At 43.1% G+C, this 13,008-nt stretch overlaps 1 long non-coding RNA gene across 2 annotated transcripts in view; it reads left to right on the top strand.

Moving 5' to 3' along the window:
• The first annotated feature begins 265 nt into the window (after window positions 1-265).
• The window catches only part of LOC125283577 (uncharacterized), a 28,567-nt gene continuing 15,824 nt past the window's right edge, over window positions 266-13,008 (top strand). For both annotated transcript variants that reach the window (XR_008956595.1, XR_008956594.1), the window contains exon 1: window positions 266-666. This is a non-coding gene — a long non-coding RNA (uncharacterized LOC125283577). The remainder of the gene's footprint in view (window positions 667-13,008) is intronic.

Below are 13,008 nucleotides of genomic sequence, written 5' to 3'. Positions count from 1 at the left end.
GGACATGTCCAGCCCCGAAAACACACGAAACTGGACCCCGAAACCAGGGCCATGGCTGTGGAGCTGGGGCCGGGGGGCACAGCAGGCTCCAGGAACCCGCAGGGCTGGCAGCCCTCCAGGAGGGCCAGAGGGAGGTGCTGGGGAGCCCACGCCCCCCCACCCCTCCATTCTGCTGCTGTTCTCAGAGGAGGAGCCTCGGACTGCGGCCTCGCTGAGGGTGCAGGCGTTGGAGGCCGGGAGGGCGCAGGGGCGTGGCGGCGGGGAGCGCCCTGCGGAGGCCCGCGCCATCTGCACGCGGAGCACCGGGAGACGCGGCAGGACCGCAGAGCCTGGGTAGAAGGGGACGGAGTGGGGGGCTCGCGCACCCGCTGATCCTGATCTTACACGCCGATGCGCAGCACGGAGCCGGGCCCCAGGACCTGCGCCCAGCGTTGCTGGCAGGGGGAGGCGGGAAGCGGGGCCCAGGGCCTGGGAATCCCAGGAGGCGCGGCCGCAGGACATGGGATTTGGATGCACGGATGGAGGCCTCCGGGGTCGTGCGCTGCTGAACTCCCTTCCTTGCTCGGGATTCACTGCGTTTCGAAACACCTGTTCCACAGTGGACAGGACTCCGAATCCCGCCGCCCGCATCATCTTGAGCAGTGATCCAACTTCCACTGGCTCCAGGTGAGTAGAAGAGCTGCAAGAAATTCACACTCTAACATGTTTAAAATAGGTTCCAGAATTGTAGGTGGGTTTTGCTTATTATTATTTGGAGATATATATAGTAATTTAAAAATTTTCTACAATGAACGTGTATTCTTATATAATCAGGAAAATATTATTTAAAAACTATGGACAGAAAAGAAAGGCTTTGTTATATTTAAATATCGTGGAATTGTGTTTGAATGGTATGTGGGGTCTCTCCTTTTAAAAAACATAGTCATCATGCTGTGCATTACACCCCTGAGATTAAATTTTTTTAAAGTTTCTTTTTTTAAAAGATTTAAAAAAATTTATTAGAGAGAGAGCCCAAGGGACACAGAGAGAGAATCCTGAAGCAGACTCCCCACTGATCACAGAGCTGACTATGGGCTCATCCCAGGACCCAGAGGTCATGACCTGAGTAAACCAAGAATCCGGGGTTCAACCAACCGAGCCACCTAGGCACCCCAAGATTTATGTTTTATACCTGGAAGTTTGACCATCTTTACCCATTTCACTCACCCCCCCTCCAGCCCCCACCTCTGACAACCACCAATCCCCTCTTTCTATCTATGAATTTGTGGTTCCCCCTTTGTTTTAGATTCTCTACGTAAGTGAGATCATATTTGTCTTGCTCTGTCTGACTTATTAGTATAATACAGCTGATATTTGTATACTGATTTTACATCCTGCAACTACGCTGAATTTATTTATCATTTGTAACAGTTCTCTGTGTGTGTGGAGTTTTATATATACGTATCATTTGTAAATAGAGACAATTTTACTTCTTTCCAATTTGGATGTCTTTTATTTCTTATTCCTCCCTAATTGCTTTAGCTAGGACTTCCAGTACTATGTTGAATGTAGGTGCTGACTGTTGACATCCTTGTAATGTACTTGATATTAGAGGAAAATCCTTCAGTTTTTCACCATTGAGTATGATTTTAGCTGTGGGCTTGTCATAGCTGTGGCTTTTATTATGTTGAGGTAGGTTCCTATTATACCCACTTTGTCGAAGAGCACTTTTATCATGAATGGGTGTTGAATTTTGTCAAATGCTTTTTCTGCATCTATTGTGATGATCATATGATTTTTATCCTGTTAATGTGACATATCATTGATTGTTTGTGGATGTTGCATTCCTGGAATAAATCCCACTTCATCACGGTATATGATCCTTATAATATATTTTGTTGAATTCAGTTTGCTAATATTTTGTTGGAGATGTACTTTCCTTTTAAATCATCATAAATGCCTGCAAAGATTTTCTCTCACATTTCTCCCATCTTATCCTCCTTCTTCCTGAAGTTCTTATATCAATTCATTCTTTCTTTTTTTTTTTTTTGAAGATTTTATTTATTTATTCGACAGAGATAGAGACAGCCAGCAAGAGAGGAAACACAAGCAGGGGGAGTGGGAGAGGGAGAAGCAGGCTCATAGCAGAGGAGCCTGATGTGGGGCTCGATCCCATAATGCAGGGATCACGCCCTGAGCCAAAGGCAGACGCTTAACCGCTGTGCCACTCAGGCGCCCCTAATTCATTCTTTCAAACGACTCAGCCTTAAAATATCAGTGCAAGCACAGTTCTAGTTGGAATGACCCTCTCTGAATTTGGCCTACGATGGTCATGCAGATGGTGACCAGAGCCAGTTGAGGTCCTGTCCTTGGATGCACTTCAATATCTTTATGTCAGTAAAGTACTTTGATTTCATATTATTCTTTCTGAAGCTTTAATGCGTGGTCTGAAGAAAAGAGAATGGAATCATCAGATAAGGCCCAACTGTTTTATGAATGCACTGGGGCCGTGTTTTTTATTCACTTCCTCACTGAGATTGGATCTTGGTGAATGGGGCAAGCCTTGCCGTCGGATGGGACCTGGGTTCAAATTCCCAGCAGTAGAAACTGTAGGTAGTGATCAAGGCACAAATCGGACTTAGCCAAAATATGAGGAGGATGAAACAAAACCAAATAGAACAAAACAAAACAAAAAATTGGTCTCATTGCTTGTGGCTACCACAGCCTTGATACTATAAGGATACTATGGAAAAGTTGAGTTTATCGCAGGAATGCAAACTCGGTACAACGTGAGCAAATTAATGTCATCTGTCTCATTGACAGAACAAAGGAGTGAAATTGTGTAGTGATATCAGGAGATGCAGAAATAGCTATCTAACCCTGTAGGAGAAGACAGTGTGGCTAAGAGACACAGTAATAGGCCCATTTGTTAATATTTTTTATTGTTTAATCAGCTAGACCAAATGCAGAGCCCTTTACATACACTAATTTAATTTCCATAGATACCTTTTGAGATAAATATCACTTATATTGCTGTTGTTATTTTTAATCTGTAGACAAAACTTTGGATACATTTTCTTCTCAACATTAAAAAAGTGTTCCCAATATCATTAAAAACCCTTTCTTTTTTACAGTCATTTAGATACTTCCTTAGAACGCCAAGGGCAATTATGTAACCAGTTTTCTTGAAATTCACAAGTACCCATGTCACTTTGCTAAAAGGTAGTGAGCTACAAAGGGAAATGAATGCTGAAAATAGATGTCATAACTCTTCGGTGAACTTGTAGCTAATTTAAAAATATTCTTTTTTAGGGGCACCTGGTGGCTCAGTCAGTTAAGCGTCCAAATGTTGGTTTCAGCTCAGGTCATGATCCCAGGGTCCTGGAATCCAGTCCTGAGCCGGGCTCCACACTCAGGGGGTAGCTGGCTTAAGGATTCTCTCCCTCCCTCTCCCTCTGCCCTGCCCCTTGTTTTCTCAAGCATGTGCTCTCTCTCTCTCTCTCTATCTCTCTCTTAAAAAAAAAATCTTTTTTAGAAGTAACATTTCCTTTTCCTCCCCCATTCTTAGAGGAAACAGATCAACACACAACCGGAATTAGATTAGAGACCAATTCACACATTTTCCTGAAAACATAGAATTATTTTTTCAGTATATAAAGCATATGTAACACGTAGACACATCTGTATAACATGAAATATTTAAGCGTGACATCAAATATACTTGCTAGGTATGTAGTGTGTCCAAACTGGGACACCTGAAAATGAAAGAGGTCATGAAAATAATTGATTTTTTTTTTTTTTAGAAATTGTGTTACCGACTACCAACTTGGTTTTTATTAGAGTTGACCTAAAAATAATTCTTGTCAAAATGGTCTTTAAAAATATATTTTTAAAGATTAAATTTAACATATAAATTAAAGCACAATTAAAAATATATTATCTAAATAATCTAAATAATATCTAAAAAATAAACATTTTTTAACTTATTTTTTAAAGATTTTAAGTAATCTCTATGCCCACCATGGGGCTCAAACTCACAACCCCAAGATCAAGAGTTGCACTCTCTGTCGACCGAGCCAGCCAGGTGCCCCTGATTATCTAAATGTTTAAAAATTAAGCAGAATAATTATTCTTGCTACCTATTAATATATTTTAATTTGATTCATCTGAATCTGCTGAAATGTCCCTGGTATTTATCTCAAAAATTTATTTTTCAATATGATCTTATTAAAATTTTTAAAGATTTTTTATTCATTGTATTATTCTCAAATTTGAAATTATTGTCCCCATCACTTGTCTGTTGACCAGCACTTGTGGCTTCTTAAGCACGTGGCCTGTGCGGCCATCCTGAGCCCCTCTCAGAAGGGCCCACATTTGGTTTCATGCTCTCTTATTATTGTCTTGAACCTCAAAGTTTTGGTCAGGGGGTCCTTCATTTTCATTTTGCATTGGATCCTGCCAATTATGTAGCCAGACCTGCTGTCGAATACAGCATTTTTAAAATTCACTTTTCATTTCATTCATTTTTCAGATGCTGAGGGACCCAGGTAAGCTCAGAGCAAATTCTGAAAAATAAAGATCTTCTCAATTCTATTTTTTTCATATTAAAATTGATAAAGGAAGTTTTCAACTTTTCCTGTAGGTGGGCCCTGCTCCTGGGCTCTCAGGGAAGCTACACCTGACCTTTTACCAGAATCAGAATGACTGAGCCACGCCAAAGCTCGGGCTCCGTTTCTGCGCAAACCATACACTGTATGCCTGCTTCATCAACAAATAACCTGAAAGAAGCATTTCAAACTAAAGAGTGAAAATCTCCTTAAGTTCCCACACTTCAAAGCCTGCAACCTTGCACATACTAAATGCATAAGATAAAGTTTGTTATTTTCTGGAATGTCTTACGTCCTGATGATTTGTAACTCTTGATATAACAAAAAAGCATGTATAACTCTGTATTACACAGTCCTTCTGAGGAGAACTTTCTTCTTTGCCAAGACTGAGTATCCTGGGCAGCTGTCCTCACTTGAGCACCAATAAATCTTTCTTTTTAAAGAAATTTTCAAAGATTTGCTCATTTTGCATCGACAGAATGTATAAATATTTCAGTGGGAATATTTCCGTAGCTACTGTCTTTTTGCCTCCACACAGTATGTGCTTCTTTTCCAAACGCTTGTATGGGACAGAATGTATCAAATGGGGGCGCCTGGGTGGCACAGCGGTTAAGCGTCTGCCTTCGGCTCAGGGCGTGATCCCGGCGTTCTGGGATCGAGCCCCACATCAGGCTCCTCTGCTATGAGCCTGCTTCTTCCTCTCCCACTCCCCCTGCTTGTGTTCCCTCTCTCGCTGGCTGTCTCTATCTCTGTCAAATAAATAAATTTAAAAAATCTTTAAAAAAAAAGAATGTATCAAATGATTTATCTATAAAACTCTTTTGAAGTTTTCTCCAAATTTATATGCTACAAATTTTTTTGACATCAGTTTCATTGGATTCTAATATAGAGTATAAGTTTATCCAATTAAAAATAGGAACTCTATCGAAAGATTCTTCCCATGAGCCAAAATATTCCAAAATTCAATTATAGAGTTTCAGAGTTAAGTCCTGTGTATCGTTGAGCTCAGACTATTTAATTTGTTTCTTTCTCCCATGTTTCTGTAGGTACAACTTTGAATATTTCCCTGTTTGCAAATTTTGTGTTTGACCATCAAAATTTACATTTAGATACTCCACTCTTTGAATATTTTGATTAAACATTTCTAATTGCTTTTGAACAAATGCACCCGACATTTAGGGGACTCAGTTCAAAGGCGAACACCATCATTGGACATTTAGGCTACTTTAGAATCATTCTGCAAAAGAGCAAGACAGCTGCGTTCCATCTGCTGAGAGACCCCAGAGAGGAAGAGCGTGTACTGCCGTGTGGACATCTGTTCTTGTATTTGTCAGCAGCTTCTCCACAGATAGTTTGTAGTGGTGATTATATAAAGAGTATTTGTAAATTTGCACAACTACGTATTATATCTTGCTTGGAAGAATACTGCAACTTGTTAACACGGTCCAGATTGTGTGTATTTCATAACCAACTCCAGGTCACTTCTTCTCCAAAGGTTTTTAACCTAGTAAGAATATCGTTTTGACACAGGGGTGTGTGTTCCATCAATATTTGACTCATATTGTCATTACAAAAATCTTCACTGATACACATTTTAACTAAGTTTATAACAGCATCTATTCACAGAGTACTACAGATTTCACTTCCGGGAGACACAACTCCCAAAACCTTAACTTGGATCCTGTCCATGAATTAAATGAACACCTTAAGCTGCTTTTTAATTTGAAGCCATGATGAAACTGGCTTTGGCAGTACACGTTCACATACGGCTTTGCTTTTTGGAAATGACAGAAGGTAATTTAGAGTTAACAGTACAAGTCACAGGATGTGTGCCCCTGCAGCTGGACTCACTAGACCTCTTCTGTGGGTAGAATCTTCTTAAAATAACTACTGCCTTTTAGGGGCATCTGGGTGGCTCAGTTGGTTAAGTGTCTGCCTCTTGATTTCAGCTCAGGTCATATCTCAGGGTCATGATCTTAAGGTTGTGGGATCAAGCCCCTTGTCAGCCTCCTTGCTCAGTGGGGAGTCTGCTTGGGATTCTCTCTCTCCCTCTGCCTCTCCCCCCACTCACTCTAGTGCTCTCTCTTTCAAATAAAATAAATACGTCTTTTAAAAAAATAACTACTACCTTTTAGGGGCGTCTGGGTGGCTCAATTGGTTAAGCCTCCGACCCTTCATTTTGGCTCAGGTCATGATCTTGGGGTCGTGAGACTGAGCCCCGGGTCAGGCTCCATGCTTAGCAGGGAGTCTGCCTGAAATTCTCTCTCTCTCTCTCTCTCTCTGCCCCTACCCTTCTCACTTTTCTCTCTCTCTCTCAAGTAAATAAATAAATCTTTAAAAAAAATTAACTACCACTTTTTGAAGGAAATGCTGGTATTGTCTTATAGATAGCATCTTCTGGTCTTCACACGGGCAGAGATCACACTATGCTACCCACTATGGTGGCTGGGAAACACCATTGTGTGCAAATTACACACTCTATTTCTTGAGATATGAAAACCCAGTACTTAATTTTTGAGCCCACGGTTTGCCGAAATGATTTACTGCAAAATAAAGGAGTATAACCACACAATAAGTAAATGTCTATGGATTTTCACTCTATAATGAAAGATAAAATCACTGTTGCCAGAGAGTTTAGACTTTTTCCCCCCTATAATCGCTATAACTGGATTTTCTACAATACACCATAACTGGACTGGTCAGCCTCTATTTCTCTGTACATATTTTACCTATGTCTAAGCTAAAATTTTCCATGTTTCCAATTGCCCCTGCCAGATGATGGCTTCTCATATGCCTTGCAGGAACCACGGCACAAGTGAGGGACAACAGGGGTACCAAATACTTCTCCCACCCACGCTAGAGACAGAAGGACTTACGTGTCCCTAGCTGCTGTGACCACGCACACCACCTTGACAACAGATAGACTGTGGCTTTATCAGCAAGTCAGTTCTGTATACAGGCACACCTTGGAGATAGTGAAGTTTTGGTTCCAGACCACCACAATAAAGCAAATATCGTGATAAAGCGTCAAATGCATTTTTTATTTCCCAGTGCATATACAAGTTATGTTTACACCACGCTGTAGACTATGGAGTGTGCAGTAATAGCATCATGTCTAAAAAATGTACAAACCTTAATTTAAAAATACTTTATTGCTAAAACTGCTAACCATCACCTGAGCTTTTAGTGAATAATCTTTTTGCTGGTGGAGGGTCTTGTCTCCTTCTTGATGGCAGTTGATGGATCGGGGTGATTGGTGCTGGAGATTGTGGTGGTTGCAGCTGTACTCAAGATAACAATGAAATTTGCTGCACTGATTGACTTCCTTTCACGAGAAGTTTCTCCGTAGCACGTGATGCTGTTTGATAGCATTTGACCCAAGGAGAACTTCTTTCAAAAATTGGAGTCTATCCTCTCACCCCCTGCCGCTGCTTGATCAACTAAGCTTATGTAACATTCTAAATCCTCTGCTGTCATGTCAACAGTCCTCATGGCATCTTCCCCGGGAGCAGCTGCCATCCCAGGAAACCACGGTCTTTGCTCGTCCATAAGAAGCAATTCCTCACCCGTTCAAGTTTATCACCAGATGGCAGCGGTTCAGTCCCATCTTCAGGCTCCGCTTCTAATCCTAGTTCTCTTGCTCTTTCCACCACATCTGCAGTTCCTTGCTCCACTGGAGTCCTGAGCCCTCAAAGTCATCCATGAGGGTGGGAATCGACTTCTTCCAAACTCCTGTTCATGTTCATATTTTGGCCTTTTCCCACAAATCACAAATGTTGTGAATCCATTCCAGAAGGTTTTCAGTTGACTTTGCCCAGATCCATCGGAAAATTACTATCCATGGCAGCTCTAGACTTACAAAATGTATTTCTTAAATAATAAGACTTGAAAGTTGAAATGACTCCTCGATCTACAGGCTTCAGTGTGGATGTTGTGTTAACAGGTGTGAAAACAATAGTCATCTTGTACATCTCTGTTGGAACTCTTGGGTGACCAGCTAATTGCCAATAAGTAGGAATATACTGAAAGGAATAATTTTTTTTTTTTGGAGCATTACATCTCAACAGTGGGCTTTAAATATTCAATAAACCATGTTGTCAACAGATGTGCTGCCATCCAGGCTTTGTAGTTCCATTTACAGAGTACAGGCAGAGTAGACCTAGCATGATTCTTAAGGGCCCTGGGATTTCTGGAATGGCAAATGAGCACTGGCTTCAACTTCAAGTCACCAGCTGCATTAGCCCCCAAGAAGAGAGTCAGCCTGGCTTTGAAGCTTTGAGGGCAGGCATTGGCTTCTCCTCTCTAGCTATGATGGCATCTTCTTCCAATAGAAGGCTGTTTGGTCTACACTGAAAATATGTCATTTAGTGCAGCCACCGTCATTAGTGACCTTGGCTAGACCTTCTGGATGGTTTGCGGCAGCTTCCACACCAGCACTTGCAGCGTTACATTTGCACTTTGATGTTACGGAGACGGCGTCTTGCCTTAAAGCTCAGGAACCAACCTCTGCTAGCTTCCGCCTTTCCTTCTGCAGCTTCCCCACCTCTCTCAGCCTTCACAGAACTGAAGAGAGTTAGGGCCTTGCTCTGGATGAGGCTTTGGCTCAAGGGAATGTTGTGGCTAGTTTCATCTTCTATCCAGACCACTCACACTTTCTCCACAGCAGCAATCGGGCTGTTTCACATTCTTATCATTCATGTGTTCACTGGAGTAGCACTTTGAATTTTCTTCAAGAATTTTTCCTTCGCTTTCAACTTGGCTGTTTGCCACAAGAGGCCTGCCTTGCCTTTCAACATGCCCTCCTCACTAAGCTTAATCATTTCTGCCTTTCGATTTAAAGTGAGAGACGTGTAGCTCTTTCTTTCACTTGAACGGGGATACATTGGCCTATTTTCACTATTGTCGCGTCTCCGGGAGCAGGGAGGCGCGAGGGGAGGGAGAGAGATGGAGCGAAGCAGACACAACATTTATCGATTAAGTTCTCCGTCTCATAGGAGCGTGGTTTGTGGTGGCCCCAGACAATTACAGCAACATCGGGGATCACCAGGCATAGACCATCATCACGCATATAATGACCAAGTTTGAAATGTTACAAAAATTACCAACATGTGAGACAGAGACACAAAGTGAGCAAATTCTGTCGGAGACTTGCTTGATGCAGGATTGCCACAGACCTTCAAACTGTAAAAAAAAAAAAAAGAAAAAGAAAAAGAAGAAAAAAGAAAACCACACCCAAACCCCAAAACCACAATATCTGCAAAGCTCAATAAAGCAAAGTGTGCTAAAACAAAGGGGACTCAAATGAGGTGTGTCTGAGTGACGTGTGTGGAAGGGGAGGGCCTGGAAAGGGCCAGGAAAAGAGGCCCAGACTCACCAGTTGCCTCGGAGGCTCCCCCCAGGCGGGAGTGAGCAGTGCGAGCTCTAGTCATCGCTGTGTCGGTTACACCCGTCATTGGCACCCTAAAATCCTAGCAGCATTACTACTCCACCAGCGGGTCCAGTGTTGGGATTCATCAGTAGGGGGCTCTAGAGAGACATTCGAGGAGACAGCAGTAGAAAGGCACTGACCTCCCTGGGACGCTGGCTTCCTGTGGTTACTCAGCGCAGGGGCACGCGGCCCACACCGCCCGCCCGCCTCCACCTGCACTCCCCCGCCCCCCCTCCCCGGCAGTGCCTTTCCGCAGTCACGAAGGCTGCAACCTCAGGCAACTCTACCCCCACCTGGCGTTTTGCTTCTACAGCCCAGCTCCCCCCACCAGCAGCGGCAGATGGCTTCTCTGGGCCAGCTCTGAGCCGGTCCACTGGCCCGTGGCTGGCGTCATGTGCCCGTGGCAGCCACGCCCTCTTCAAAGAGGTCTGACTTTCAGCAGGGTCTCCCAGGTCCTAGGTCCTTTCACTGTCTTTCATCGTCCACTCCTCTCAGCCCTGAGATAGCAGCTGGACCTTTGTACCTGCTACTTCTACTCCCCCGGGAGCCCCATTTCCCTCCTTTGCCTATTGAACAATTCTGCACCCTGCTTCCCCCGTTCAAAGAACTGCAGTGGTTTTGTCTCCTAAGTGGGCCTTGACTGATGTAACTAAGAGTGTCACACACTGTTGGAAAGACCAGGGCAGAATCTTGACATTCTAAGTGAAGGTCTACCAAACCCCTCCTGGTTTAATGTAGCTATTAGCAAAAATACCGCAATAAAAATGAAAAAACTGTGACAACTGCTGAACTCAGTGGGACACCAGGACAACAGCTATTACTGGGACTGTCCCTGACAAACCAAGGTGTGGTAATTATACTCTACCACGTTCCAAGAGGGTGTGAAGGTTATGTTCTACTTAACTTCCCACCCGCAATATATCCAGTCAAAGCCCCCCCAAAAGGAATGCACATATTTAGAAGACAGACTGCTCTACGTAATTGTCATGCAACTGAATAACTCAGGTTTGAACTGCACGGGTCAATTTTTTGCAAATTTTTTCAATAACTATAGTACGATACTATAAATGTACTTTCCATATGATTTTCTTTCTTTTTTAAAAAAGATTTTATTTATTTGAAAGAGAGAGAGAAAGCACAAGTGGGGAGGAGGGGCAGAGGGAGAGGGAGAAGCAGACTCCCCGCTGAGCAGGGAGCCCGGGTGCGGGGCTCCATCCCAGGACCCTGAGATCAAGACCTGAGCCGAAGGCAGATGCTTAACCTACTGAGCCACCCAGGCGTCCCTCCATGTGATTTTCTTAATACCATTTTCTTTTCTCTAGCCTGGTTTATTGGAAGAATATATAGTATACAATATATATATCATACAAAATGTGTTAATTGACTATGTTACCAGTAAGGCTTCTGGTCAACAATAGGCTCGTAGTAGTTAAGTTTTTGGGGGGAGTCAAAAGTTATACACAGATTTTTGGCTATGTGGGAGGGTGGGTGCCCCGACCCCCACGTTGTTCAGGGGTCGACTGTACTTCTAAATAAGACCCTTAAAATTAAGGGAGAGGAGGACAGGGCGTTAACAAGTGACTGCTGGCAGGGACCAGGTGGTATCATGTCAGAAACACTCCTGTTTCTCTCACAAGTTCCTTGAAACACAAAACCTGGCAGAAGTCACGTGATGCTTTTGAAATTGAGGTCCACTGGGTTATTTTGCACATTCCCGGAGCACAGTACATACTTCACAACATTTCTTTTTTTCTTTTTTAAGACTTTATTTATTTGACACAAGCACTCCCTGCTTCCCCCTTAGCAGGGAGCCCGATGTGGGGCTCGATCCCAGGACCCTGGGATCATGACCTGAGCTGAAGGCAGACGCTTAACGACTGAGCCACCCAGGCGCCCCAACATTTCTTTTTAACAGCATGCTCACATAGGGGTAGTAATTGGAACATTTTAATATGAGCATGTCTTAGATTATCTGCATGACCACGTGATATAGCTGAGTACTCTGAATTGAGGACCGTGTTGATACGACGCGGTACTAGCTGCATGGTGGCAGGGGAGTGAAATAGGGCTGGAGCAGATGTTCCGTAAATGATTCATTAACTCTGTGGACTCGCCAAATAATGTCCAAGAAGGTTTTCTATCAGAGTGAATAGAGAGAAGTGGTGGGAACACTGGAGAGAAGAGAATGCGTTAGTGTGGAGGGACATGCTGAGCTCAACAGAACTGGCAAAAAAGCAGAGGATCATTTTCAAGTTGAAATGTCAGTTTCAAAGAAAAACAAAGCTGGGGGCATCATGATGCCCGACTTCAAGCTCTATTACAAAGCTGTGATCACCAAGACAGCATGGTACTGGCACAAAAACAGACACATAGACCAATGGGACAGAATAGAGAACCCAGAGATGTACCCTCAACTCTATGGTCAACTAATCTTTGACAAAGCAGGAAAAAATATTCAATGGAAAAAAGACAGTCTCTTCAATAAGTGGTGCTGGGAAAATTGGACAGCCGCATGTAGAAGAATGAAACTGGACCATTCTCTTACACCATCCACAAAGATAAACTCAAAACGGATGAAAGACCTCAATGTGAGACAGGAGCCCATCAAAATCCTAAAGGAGAACATAAGCAGTAACCTCTTCGACATTGGCCACAGAAACTTCTTTCAATACACATCTCCAAAGGCAAGGGAAACAAAAGCAAAATGAACTTGTGGGACTTCATCAAGATAAAAAGCTTCTGCACAGCAAAGGAAAGTCAACAGAACAAAGAGGCAGCCCACGGAATGGGAGAAGATATTCACAAATGACATTACAGATAAAGGGCTGGTATCCAAGATATATAAAGAATATCTCAAACTCAACACTGAAAAAACAATCCAGTCAAAAAATGGGCAGAAGACATGAACAGACGCTTCTGCAAAGAAGACAGACAAATGGCCGACAGTCACATGAGAAAATGCTCAGCATCACCAGCCATCAGGGAAATTCAAAT

The sequence above is a fragment of the Ursus arctos genome, unplaced genomic scaffold (genome assembly GCF_023065955.2).
Source record: "Ursus arctos isolate Adak ecotype North America unplaced genomic scaffold, UrsArc2.0 scaffold_31, whole genome shotgun sequence".
NCBI classification, from domain to species: domain Eukaryota; kingdom Metazoa; phylum Chordata; class Mammalia; order Carnivora; family Ursidae; genus Ursus; species Ursus arctos.
Note: the sequence above shows the minus strand (reverse complement) of the source record. Positions and strands in the feature narration are given on the sequence as shown.